We start from the raw sequence: 12114 nt of genomic DNA on the forward strand, positions 1-12114 counted from the left end.
CTCCATCAAGGTTTCAGTCTCCTGCTTCAGATCAAGCTGCTCTTTAACCTGACTGATGCAGAACTCCTCTTGTTCCTCTTTTGTCATTAGTGTTTCTGGTTCCTTCTGCTTTTCCTCCTCAATCTGTTGAGGTTCTGGTTCCTCCTGTTCCCCTTTAATCTGTGGAGGTTCTGGTTCCTCCTGTTCCTCTTTAATCTTTGGTGGTTCTGGTTCCTCCTGTTCCTTTTTAATCCGTGGAGGTTCTGGTTCCTCCTGTTCCTCTTTAATTTGCGGTGGTTCTGGTTCTTCCTGTTCCTCTTTAATCCGTGGAGGTTCTGGCTCCTCCTGTTCCTCTCTTAAATTCCTCTGCTGAAGATTGTCCTCTTCACGCATATAATCCTGGGGGACGACTGCAAAGACAAAAAGATAAAAAGGAGAAGTTTTATTATTTTCAGTCTTTGTGTTTGTCAAGCACCAAAAGAAAAATCACAATCCCCCCCCCCCCCATTTTTTAAGAAGCCTTGGGCTTTAGAGATAAAGATTATAATGTAACTTCTTAGTTCTCTTTTAAATTTAAGACAGTGAGAGGGGATGTCGGTTTTTCAGTCTTCAGTAGGTCAAACACCTAATCAAAGAAACTCTTAAGATAAAAAACTCAAGATGAAAAAAACTACTCACTAATTTGAAACTATACCTTTTAATAAACACATATTTTCCACACCGACAAATATAAGAACTGGACTGAGCAAGCCCCCTACTTCTGTGTTCCATATAGGAAGTACCACTGAGTTGCAAAAAGGCCAAAGTCCCATTGACTTACATTGAGAAACAGACAGTTATTTCTCAGTCATTTTATATGTCAGAATAATCATTCTTCCTCTGGTGCTTTCTGCTTAACTTCTTTTTTCTAATCCTATTTTTTTTAAAGATTTTTTTCCATTATTACATGTTATTAGAGTTATAAATTCACCAATCAGATGGCTCAATAAGCGTTTGTGGGTCTGACGTCGAACGTCTGGGGGGTTTGATTGACAGATGACGGGTAGCCAATGGGAGCAGACTTCATCAAGTGAAGACCTTTTAACACCTACTTTACAATTCAACAATGTACCAATCATTGTCCTACTGTTGTTTTTCTCATTTTTTTTAACTTTATTTTATTACTCAGGTTTATGCATTACAACAATAAAACAAAACAAAACAAAAAAACAAACAGAACATTTCTTGACAAAAAGTTGAAACATTATTATTTTCCAAGGTACATTGTTACATGAGTCCATCTTTATGTGAATAATTCCATTTTCATTTGAAGTTTAGCAGTTAGCTGTTCAATAACAAACTTGTTTGAGTCTTAGTATCCATTCCGTGCTTGTTGGAGAAGATGTTTCCTCCAGTTACAGGTTATACATTTCTGTACAATGAGCAAAAGGATGCGTAGTATATATTGTTGGTCTTGGTGACATATCTTTTCTATCCCTATATGCAATACCAATAGTAATGGATCTGCTAAAAGTTTAGGGTCTAATATTTTTTCAGTTTTATTTATTATGTCCCGCCAGAATCCATAAAGTGCTGGGCAGTCCCAGAAGATGTGTGAATGATCCGCCATCATACCACAATTCCTCCAACATAGTGGCAAAATGGTTTTGTAGAATTGTGAGATTATCATTGGGGTTCTAAAATGTCTCATTTGAACCTTCCAATCAAATTCCTTCCATAAGCTACTATTGATACCTTTGTGGCAGGCCACACTCATCTCCTTCCAAATGTCATCATCAATTGTTGCATTTAACTCCAACTCCCATTTATTTCTTACTTCAAAAGTGTTATTACTTAAATCTCCCATTAGCGTTTTGTAAATGAATGATCGGTAAATGCTTCTCGTCATTAGTTATGAAATATTGCTCAATGCCGGTTGGTTCTGCCTTAATACTTTCCCATTCTTTCAGAATGTAGGGTCTTATTTGTAGATACCGATAATGATCTTGCGGGGGTAGTGAAAACTCTTTTTGTAATTGAGCGAACGATTTTAGGATGTTTCCTTCAAAAAGTTGTTTAATTGTACATAAGCCAGCACTCATCCACCTTTTAAACCCACTGTCCCACACTGATGGTTGAAAGTCTATATTACCTGCTATGGGTGTGGCCCTCGAAGTACCCGTTGTCCCCATTAATCATTTTCTTACAAATTGCCACACTCATAGTGCATGTTTAATCAATATATTTTATAGTTTAATCTTCATCCAGCTAATTGGGCTCAAAAATGGAAGTACTGACAAGGGGATTCCTGATAGTGATTTTTGTTCTATTTGAAACCGGCCAGCTTCCAGGTTATTATTGATCCAATGTGTCATTGCAGTCAATTGAGCATCCCAATAGAAACACTTCAAATTTGGGAGAGAAACACCCCTTTATCCTTTGATGAGTATGTTGATTTTAGCCTGACCCATGGCCTCTTATTTTGCCATATAAATTTAGCAAGATGTTTGTTCGATTGATTAAATGTTGACATCGGAACCCACACTGGAAGAGATTGAAATGGGTATAGGAGCCTCGGCAGAATTTTCATTTTAACCGTTTCCACTCTGCCAAACAAGAAGATCTGAATCTGAATGAACTCTTTTAGATACGTAGTTGTAGAAGCTAATCTTTCTTTAACAGTTCTGGTATCTCCTGTCCGTCCTGGGATAGGATCTCTCCCTCATGTGGGCTTTACTAAGATTTCTTCTTTTTTTCCTGATTTAGGTTTTTTAGGAGTTTTTCCTTACCGGGAGGGAGGGTCTAAGGGCAGGGATAACCAGTTTATTTAGTCTTAGTTTTATTGTGTATCTCCAAATCCCATATTCTGTAATACATGTCTCAGATAGATTCAGTCTACACGATCAAACGCCTTCTCAGCATCTAAGCTTAGAAGTATTGATGATTGTCTTCTTGTAACTGCTTGAGACTGTAAATTTAGAGTTGTGCTTTTGTTAGATGAGCCATGGCACCCATTAAAAAAAGCCTGTTTGTCTGTATTAACCATTTTTTAATATATGTTTGTATTCTCTTTGCTAGGATGCTAGTTAGGATTTTTAGGTCAACACATAATAGACTTATGGGTCTATAGCTAGTGCACAATGTGGGATCTTTCTCTTCTTTCTTTATTACTGTTATTATCGTCTGTCTCGATGAATCGGGTGCATTTTTGTTATTTAAAGCATAGTAATACAAACTGGTAAGCACTGGGGAGAGTTTCTCTATGAGTGATCTGTAATATTCTCCTGGGAAACCATCCACTCCTGGTGATTTGTTGTTTTTCAATTTACGTATCGTTTCTTTAACTTCAGTTTCAGTAATGGGATTTTCTAAAATTTGTGTCTCTTCTTCAGTCATTTTAGTCATATTTAAAGGTTCCAGAAATCTTTTTATGCATTCACTCTTATCAGTGTCACCTTGGTTTTTTATACAAGGCAGTATAGTAAGCTGCAAAGGCCTCTGTTATTTGGTTTGGTTGCGTAACTGACTGACCAGTTAAAGGGTGTTTAATTTTAGTTACTATCCTATTTGACTGAGTTTTCTTTAACTGGAACGCAAGTAGTCTGCTCGCCCTGTTTGCCATCTCGTAATATTTTCTATTTACAAATCGATGGGCCCCTTCAGCCTTATGACTGAGGAGGTTGTCTAATTTTTCTCTATTTTCTTGTAGTGTTTTGAATGTTTGTTTTCTTTTTGTTCTCTTATGCTCATTTTGAAGAATCTTTGCTTCTTCAGTTTTGCTGATATGGCTATTATCTTTCCCCGCATTGATGCTTTTGCACCTTCCCATAGAGTGCAGGGGTTAATATTGTCTACATTGTTGAGTCTAAAGTATTCTTCCAAGTTACTTTTCAGATTTTGACACACATTTGTGTCATTTAGTATGGAAACATTTAGTCTCCAACATTTCAATCTGACTTCTGAGCTCAATGTCATACGTAACGTTACTGGTGCATGATCTGAAATTGTAATTGGTTAAATTTTGCATTCAAAAGCTTTGTAGGCATCTTTTTTAGTCAGAGCAAAAAAGTTGATTCTTGAGTATGATCCATGCACGTGAGACATGAAAGTAAAATCCTTTTCTCTTGGGTGGAGTGAGCGCCAGATATCTATCAACCCTGATTCCTCCATCATTCCCTGTAGTGCTTTAGTTTTTTTTTACTTTGTGCCCCGCATCTGTTGGTATTTTTTTCTTGTTTACTATTCAGAATACAGTTAAAGTTTCCATCCAAAATTATTACTCATTTACCTTTATCAGCAAGGATAGATGCTATTTTTACAAAAAATTGGAGACAGTATTTATTTCATTTTCTTTGTTATGAATATGACTTTTCTTTGCCTTGAATACGACTTTCTTCTGTTAAAGTTCCCCTACAACATTTTTTAATGTTCTTTAAACACTCCCAGTGGGGTTTTAATTAGGACTGTGAAGTTTTTAATAAAGATTACACATCCTAAATGTCTTAAAAAGCCAATTTTCCTGTTGATCTAAAGCTTTCATTTCCAAAAATTCCTCTTTGTGGGCGTGGCTTATGGTGTTGAGGAGTGTAACCCCGCCCCTTATCCCCCCAGACATGCCAGTGATAAACAGACTTTGATAAACCCATGAAAAAATAAAAATCAAATGAAACATGAAGATTTAGGCTGCATTGCAGCAGCACTATCTGGGGTTCAGAAGTGATTTCATGCGAGCACATGCTGGATGTCGAATCCACTTGAACAAGAAATCTAATGGAATGTCAGAATACAGAAAGTCTCTGATCGCACTTCAGTTTCTAAATGTGTGGTGACGGTTTTATATGCAGACGAAGGGTTACGTTCAGCAGAACGGTTCTGGTGTCCGGGTAAACCATCCGATGGATCCTGAGTGGAGCTGCTGTTGTTGTCGCTCCTTTACAGCTGCCCGCCGCGGCCCGCGACTACCCGCTGGGCAGATGGGATTTTACTTTCAGTTTCATTTTAAACACGTGAGACCAACTTAAAAACAACCCACTGCATGAAGGGGAGCGGACATGAATTTCAATCACAAAATAATGACAGGTAACATCAGTATGGCCTTTCACTGAATTATAGCACAGAAGTGGGACGTTATGTTGTCTTCTCCGGCCTCTACAGCTACATCAGGTCTAGCTAGCTACTGTGACGTATGAAAGTTTCAGGAATTCAAACAGATTTTTTCTCTGGGACTTTGAGTGACAGCGACTCGGAAATGCAAACACAAAATGATTTCTTATTATATTTTTTTCTCTTTCAGAGGAAAAATGCCACGTATACATGTTAAAAACTCAAAAAACAAGATTTTCATTGGAGGGGGACTTTAACGAACAGTCAAAAATACGTCACAGTGGAGCTGGGCGATCAGGCCAAAAAAAAAACCTGGCTTTTTTATTACAAATTCAATTTAAAGCCATTTTTCCTCCCTTCTTTTATTTTATCAACAAGGGTTACAAATGACAGAATATTTTTAACAAAAAATATTTTATTTTAAGATGTCTTGGAAATTGGCCCGAGGACAAAGTGCAACTAAATACAAGCTGTAAAAATGTTTCTAGAACAATGCAGCAGGTGTTTGGTGAGCTACCACTGGCTTAAGCATCATATAAAGAGAAATAAAGTAATCATTCAGCAGAACACTTTCTGTAGCAAAAGCCTTCAAACTGATGTTGCTGTTTGTGGTTTGATGCTCCAAGTTACAACCAGTGACCAAAATCTAATTTTTGACTCAATAAAAAAATCTAAACATATTTTTCACTGGAGAAATTATTACATTATTTTACTAAGAAATTGAGATGGGTGTTATTTAAAAATTATTATGTTGAATGTAAATGGAAAGGAAGTCACAACATAAAAACAACCTCAGATAAAAAAACACATTTTCCTAAGTAACTTTTTAAATCTCTAACCAGTCTTTGCTCTCTGGTTTTCTATGAAGTTTGATTTTCTATCACAAATGATTTTTTTTTCTCTTTAGCAGCTAAAAAGACTCTTTTACACCCTAAGAGAAGAGCTGTCAGTCAGTCACCTGTAGTCTAAACCTGAGGAGGACATTTAGTATTTTCTATATTTTTAAGGAAATAAAATAGCGTAAAATCAATTAATAAATCGTATGAACATGTCTTTATTGTCTCCTAACTGTTAACTCAAAACATACAGAGAAAGCCAGAACAGATTTAGCAAACGGGGCAGATTGACAGAAAATGCTCTTTTTTAAACTCTTTCTCCAGATGATTCATATTTATATTAATCATAACAAAAAGAGCTTAAAAACATTTTCATGTTTTAAATATTTGTCATGATATCACTGACAGTAAAGATGCAACTCTCTAATGCTACTAAAAGTACAAAGTGGATTTATGTCTGTTATTTATAAAATACAGTTCTTATAAATGTTCTATGAATTCATGTTGTTGTATTTATCCGCCACGTCTTAAAGTCTGCTCCGTGAAAACGACTGGCTTGAACCGTTCTGTTTACATTTATAGACAACACACGGAACAGCTCGTTAGCATTAGCGGACACTATCGTAGCATGCTAGCATCAGTGTGTATCAACAGCGCTGTCTTCAAATCAACACTTTTACTAAAGTTTCTGTTTCTGCTGTAAATCAGCAGTTCTGTCTGGATCAATTTGAAAATGGCTGCATGTCCCACTGCTGCAACAGCTAAGGCTAACCGCTAGACAGAGACGAGTAGCAGAAGGGGTCGGAGCTTCTCGTGGGACGTCCGTTGTTTTTTTGTTTGTTTTTTGGGGGGTGGGGGTGGGGTTATGCTGTTTTTCCTCTATCTCTCTCTGCCTCACTGAAAAATCTCATCTGCTAGCTGCAGCTGACATGTCTGCGCTTTGCAAGAGCTGACTTTACGCCGGAATACAGAAGCCCAAGAGGGCAGAGTACAGAAAATACATTCTCGATTTTAAATGAAATAAATAGTCTAAATTAATAAATTAAATTGATATATCGCCAAAAGTAAAAGAAATGAATGTAACCATCAATCATGTGGCGTTTAGCAACATCTATCAAGACGAGCTTCTTAAAACAGGAGTTTTTCAAAAAGAAGAATTTCCTCTTGCTATTGCATGGAAACAGCACAGATTTGGACGAAGACCTGAACTCGTGCGGGGTAGACGGACCGGCGTAGGTAGCAGACGTGCTCGGTCTGTCAGATCAGCTAGGGGGCTTGCGCATAGATGACGTGTAAGATTGTGATTGGTCCGGACCATTAGACCACTATCACATGACACGGGGAATTACACACTTCCGCCATAACATTAGGCTTGTTTGAGATCCCCCGGCGCTGCGCAGATCCCCTGGATTGCGGTGCATGTTGGTTAGTTTCTTGCACTGACGTCAAATGTGCGCCGTCACCAAGTATCGCGAGAAAGGGGCGGGTTCAAGGCGCCTTCCTAAGGCAGCACAGCCAGAAAATAGGTACTGCGCTGGCTGCATGCCGCCTTGAGGACCACAAAACATTGCATTGTGGGAAACGTGTCCCCACAGTTCTTGTAGTTCGGTGTGAAATAACTGTCGCTAAATGAAGGACATCTGTGTATTTTTATTACTTTTTCTGGAAGGTAGTGAATCACTGATGAAAAAATAAACATGATTTCAAATAATCTGTGGTTATATTTGTTATTGTTGCCTCTAAAACTTAACTTTAATTGAATTTTATTAATTTATTTGGGACAGTGCACATGCAATGAATCCCGCGGCTATTTTATTAGCAGTTTTACTCTAAAATATGTTAAAAATAATATAAAAGACAAGACAGCACTAATCATACTAGGAGGAGTGGCTTATTAACTTTCAGACAATGTTAAGGACAACCCCCAACTCCTTGTTCTCGTACAGTCTCGTCGTTCGTCCTCATCTCAGGCGCCTTTCTCCGCCCCCTCCAGCAGCAGCTTAGTCTCGCCGACAATGCAGGCGAGGCGCCTACGGATCTCAAACACACCTTTTGCACGGATTCTTCCCTAGTAAAGAACGAAGGAGATCCGAAGAAATACGTTAAGAATCACAAAAAGAGAAGGAATATTTGCAATCAGCCGCAAAAACCTTGACAACGAAATAATCCGATGGAGAGGAATCATCACAGGATAATGATCGTTAATTAAATAGAGAGAAATCAGGCTGGGAAGCATGACGTCTGAGCTAAAGTGGGTGCTAGCGAGTAGCATGCTAGCTTGTTGTTGGTCGCACATAAAAAAAAAAGTTTTTATTCCCATGTATTTTTTTCTAAATACATCCTGCCAATGTTGAACTGGTCGCACGGACCGGATGAAGTCCCGCTAGAATATGCAGCTCACGTTCTGCTCCATTACACAAACACTGAGGAGAGCGGACGTTAGAGAAGGAGCTGTCAATGCCAAAATAATAAATAATAGCCCAATCAGATCTCAACACTTTTTCCTTTCTTTTTTAAAAATAAACTTTATTGTAAACATCAGTTCCAGTACAGAAAATCTGCAAATTAGCCAACTTGTTTGTTAGAGTTGTGTGACGTCATCACTAGTCGCAAGCCCCCAAGCCGATCTGACAGGCCGAGCACATCTGCTACCTACAGCGGCGTACACAATACAGGGGCAGAGCTAAGAATTTTAGGGGCTCAAGATTTCATTTAACATATTATTTTTGTTACTTTTGTAATGCTTAAAGAAGCTTGTATGGATAATTTCTACCCCCCAAATATCTCTCTTTGATCTTCATAGAAATTAGTCCTGTCCATTGTTATGAGAAAATACCTTTCTCTTCGTCTCGTTTCTCCTCTTCTTCTTTTTTAAATGTTCTATTTTTCAGTTGACAGGAGCGCGTAAGGCTGTCGGGGGCACTAATTCGCTGGTGTCATTGAAAACCGTAGTGCAGTTTTGTTTTTTTAAATACAGCACCGGGCGACAGCCCAAACCTAAACCCACTGCGGCTCCTCCAGAGTCCCCGAGACGCTGGAGGCTGCAGCTCCTCACACATCTCACAGTTTGTTCAGTTTAATAAAATCAGCTGCTCAGTTTTAACACGTGCGTACAGGAGCAGAAAGCGCTGACCTGAATTGCCCGCAAGCAAAGTTTGCATGGAGAAGTCTCATTTCTGCGTGGAGTTTTGACATATATTAAACGGCATACACACGCAAGGGGCATCTCATGCACGCGGATGTAGACAGTCTCTCTCGCGCAAGGACTTTTTCTGCTTTTGAGAGGACTAAATACAAGCGCAGGAGCAGAACGCGCTCACGATGCTCAGAATTGTGCGTGGAGATGTCTTATTTCTGTGTGGAGTTTTGACATAGAATAAGCGCCATAATCAGCAGTGCTGCACACATGGATATGAGGCAGAGAAGATGATTGACAAGGTCTCCAGCCAATCAGGACACAGAACGGGGTGCGCCGTTTGAAAAAACGCAGCAGCACAATTGCTCTGACAGAATCAGTGAGACGCGAAAGGCAAACTGAGAGGTAGAAAGAAAACACAAAATCCTGTTCAATTTAACAGAGATTTTAGGGGTTTAGATAGGGAGAAGGGAGAACAAAAGCACGTTTCATGTGGGCCTTGATCTGTGTGACCAGACGGAAAAAAATCATGCCTTTCTGATATGTTCAGCGGGTCGGAACAGACGTGGGGGCGCGCCAGAGTTTGCCCATGTCTGGTCTATCCTCTCCCGTTATAGTTCAGACAGCAGAAGGGAGGAATAAAATGTCACGTTCTATGTGGGTGTCGATCGGCCAGATTGATAAGAAAAAAAATATAGTGTGTGGGGGGCCGGGCCAAATGTGGAGGCGGGCCTGATCCGGCCCACGGGCTGTAGTTTGGAGACCTCTGATCTAACCATGACCTGAACAAATACCTTTTTTCCTGTGATTTCCGGGATTATAAATTGGATTCTGGTTGATAGTTTTCAAAAGAGGAGAGACACCTGTCTGGAGAGAGTGTGCACTAATGGATCCACGAGTGGATCCCACCTAGTCTCTATCAGAAGGACTCCACGTACACCACATGTTCCTTTTCCCCTTACCAGACGGGGATTCGGCGCTTAAGTCTTTCCTCTTTGCTCGCTGCTACTGAGGAAGTCGTGTTAGTTTATTATCCTTAGCTTAGTAATCTGATTACCAGCGAGTCATCTCCTCTGATCTGAGGTCTAATACGACGGTCATCCTCCATAAATTCCAAAACATCTGTGGTTCTGCCAGAAAACATGGAAATAGTGTGAAATTTAAAGCTACCATTGACTTTGAATAGACTACAAGATCAGCCTAAATGTTCACTATTGAGAGTAAACTTACTCAGATCTTCATAAAAAAAATTCTAGAAGTTCTCCTCTATCAGCTGAAAGTAATCATTTACTGTGAAAAGTAACATTCTAATTTTTCCAGCTCTGTTTGTATGTAGCACAGCAGTAAACAGACATCCAGACCATTCCAATATGGCGTCCTACTTTACGTACACAACAAACTAGCATGTCCTCTCTAGTGATCTAGAACTCATTGATTAGACAGTCTGGATCCAGATAGCAGCTCAGACGAGGAGAACGGATGGATGTTTGTCTGTAGTGAACATACCTGTGCGGTGGAGCTGAAGCTGCGGGTTCCAGGTGATATCCAGCAGTCTGCGCTGACCACAGAGCTCCTCATTCTCATTCTGGACGATGGTTCCTTCACAGAGTCTGAAGGTTTCTTCAGCAGCAGAAAGTTGTTCTCTGTCAGAATCTTCCTGAGGTTCTGAAGACATGGTTCCTGCAGCTGCAGAAGATCTTCAGCTCCAACAAACACCAAAGTCCTCTGAACAGCAGCAGCTCCGATCATCTGCTAGTCTCACAATCACAGCCACGTTGTCTTTACGTTCAACACGTATTCACTCATTTACTACACTTTAGCTAAAGAGGATTGTTCGGAACCGAACCACGTATCGATACATCTCTGTAGAAACCTCACGAACGTCCCGACGAAACACCGCCGTCCTCTCAGCACAAGCTAACGCTGCTAGCTAACGCCTTACGCACAAAGAGATCTTGGCTGCAGACAACAACAAGATGGCGGCCGTACATCATCAGCCGGAACCGGTGATCTGTCATCTGAATATACTCCTCCCCAGTCTACAAAATACTATTTTTCATTGAAGAAGACTGATATAAGTGTCAATCCAAACATTTATTGTTCTTTTTTTCGTTTTAGGCTTTAATTGTCTTGTCTGAGTCAAAGCTGCTATGATGGTGATCTCAACGGTATTGGTTACAGTGTGATGACGTCACACCAGCATTAATAAAGTTTACCCCGAACTTTTTTTTAATAAGATTTGAATTATGATGCAGTGTATTAAAACTTTGGAAAATATTAGAAAATCGAGATCCAGTTAACCCGTTTTTACGATTCTTTAAAAAAAAAATAAAAAATAAAAAATAAAAAAAAAAGGTCTCGTCACGTGACGCGGAAGTAAGCAGCTCGAGACGCTAGCATGCTAGCAGACGTAGCTTGTGCTGAGACGACGGCGGTGTTTCATTTGGACGTTTGTGAGGTTTCTACAGCGATATAGCGATACGTGGTTCGGTTACGAACAATTACCATAACTAAAGTGTCGTAAATGAGTGAATTCGTGTTGAACGTAAAGACAACGTGGCTGTGATTGTGAGACTAGCAGATGATCGGAGCTGCTGCTGTTCAGAGGACTTTGGTGTTTGTTGGAGCTGAAGATCTTCTGCAGCTGCAGGAACCATGTCTTCCCTTCAGTCTCTGAGAGAGTTGATCAGCGAGCGACTCGCTGCTGCTGCTGAAGAAATCTTCAGACTCTGTGAAGGAACCATCGTCCAGTACGAGCAGGAGCTCTGTCGTCAGCGCAGACTGCTGGATATCTGCTGGAAACCACAGCTTCAGCTCCACCACATAGGTATGTTCACTTCTTCTTCATCAGATTTGATTGGATTTGCTCTTTTTTTAGCTGCTGCTTCTCTCGGGTTTCTTTCTTTCTTTCTTGAATGAATGAGTTCAATCTTCTTTCTAGGGATGTCCCGGTCAGGTTTGTTTGGACTGTAAAACACAGAAACATCCCAGATGTTTCATGAAATGAGATTGAAGGAATTCTTAGTCAAATGTATCAAATCCAATGAAAACATGTGGACATGTCAAAACTATGTCAAAGCT

The sequence above is a fragment of the Oryzias melastigma genome, unplaced genomic scaffold (assembly GCF_002922805.2).
Source record: "Oryzias melastigma strain HK-1 unplaced genomic scaffold, ASM292280v2 sc00300, whole genome shotgun sequence".
Taxonomy (NCBI): Eukaryota; Metazoa; Chordata; class Actinopteri; order Beloniformes; family Adrianichthyidae; genus Oryzias; species Oryzias melastigma.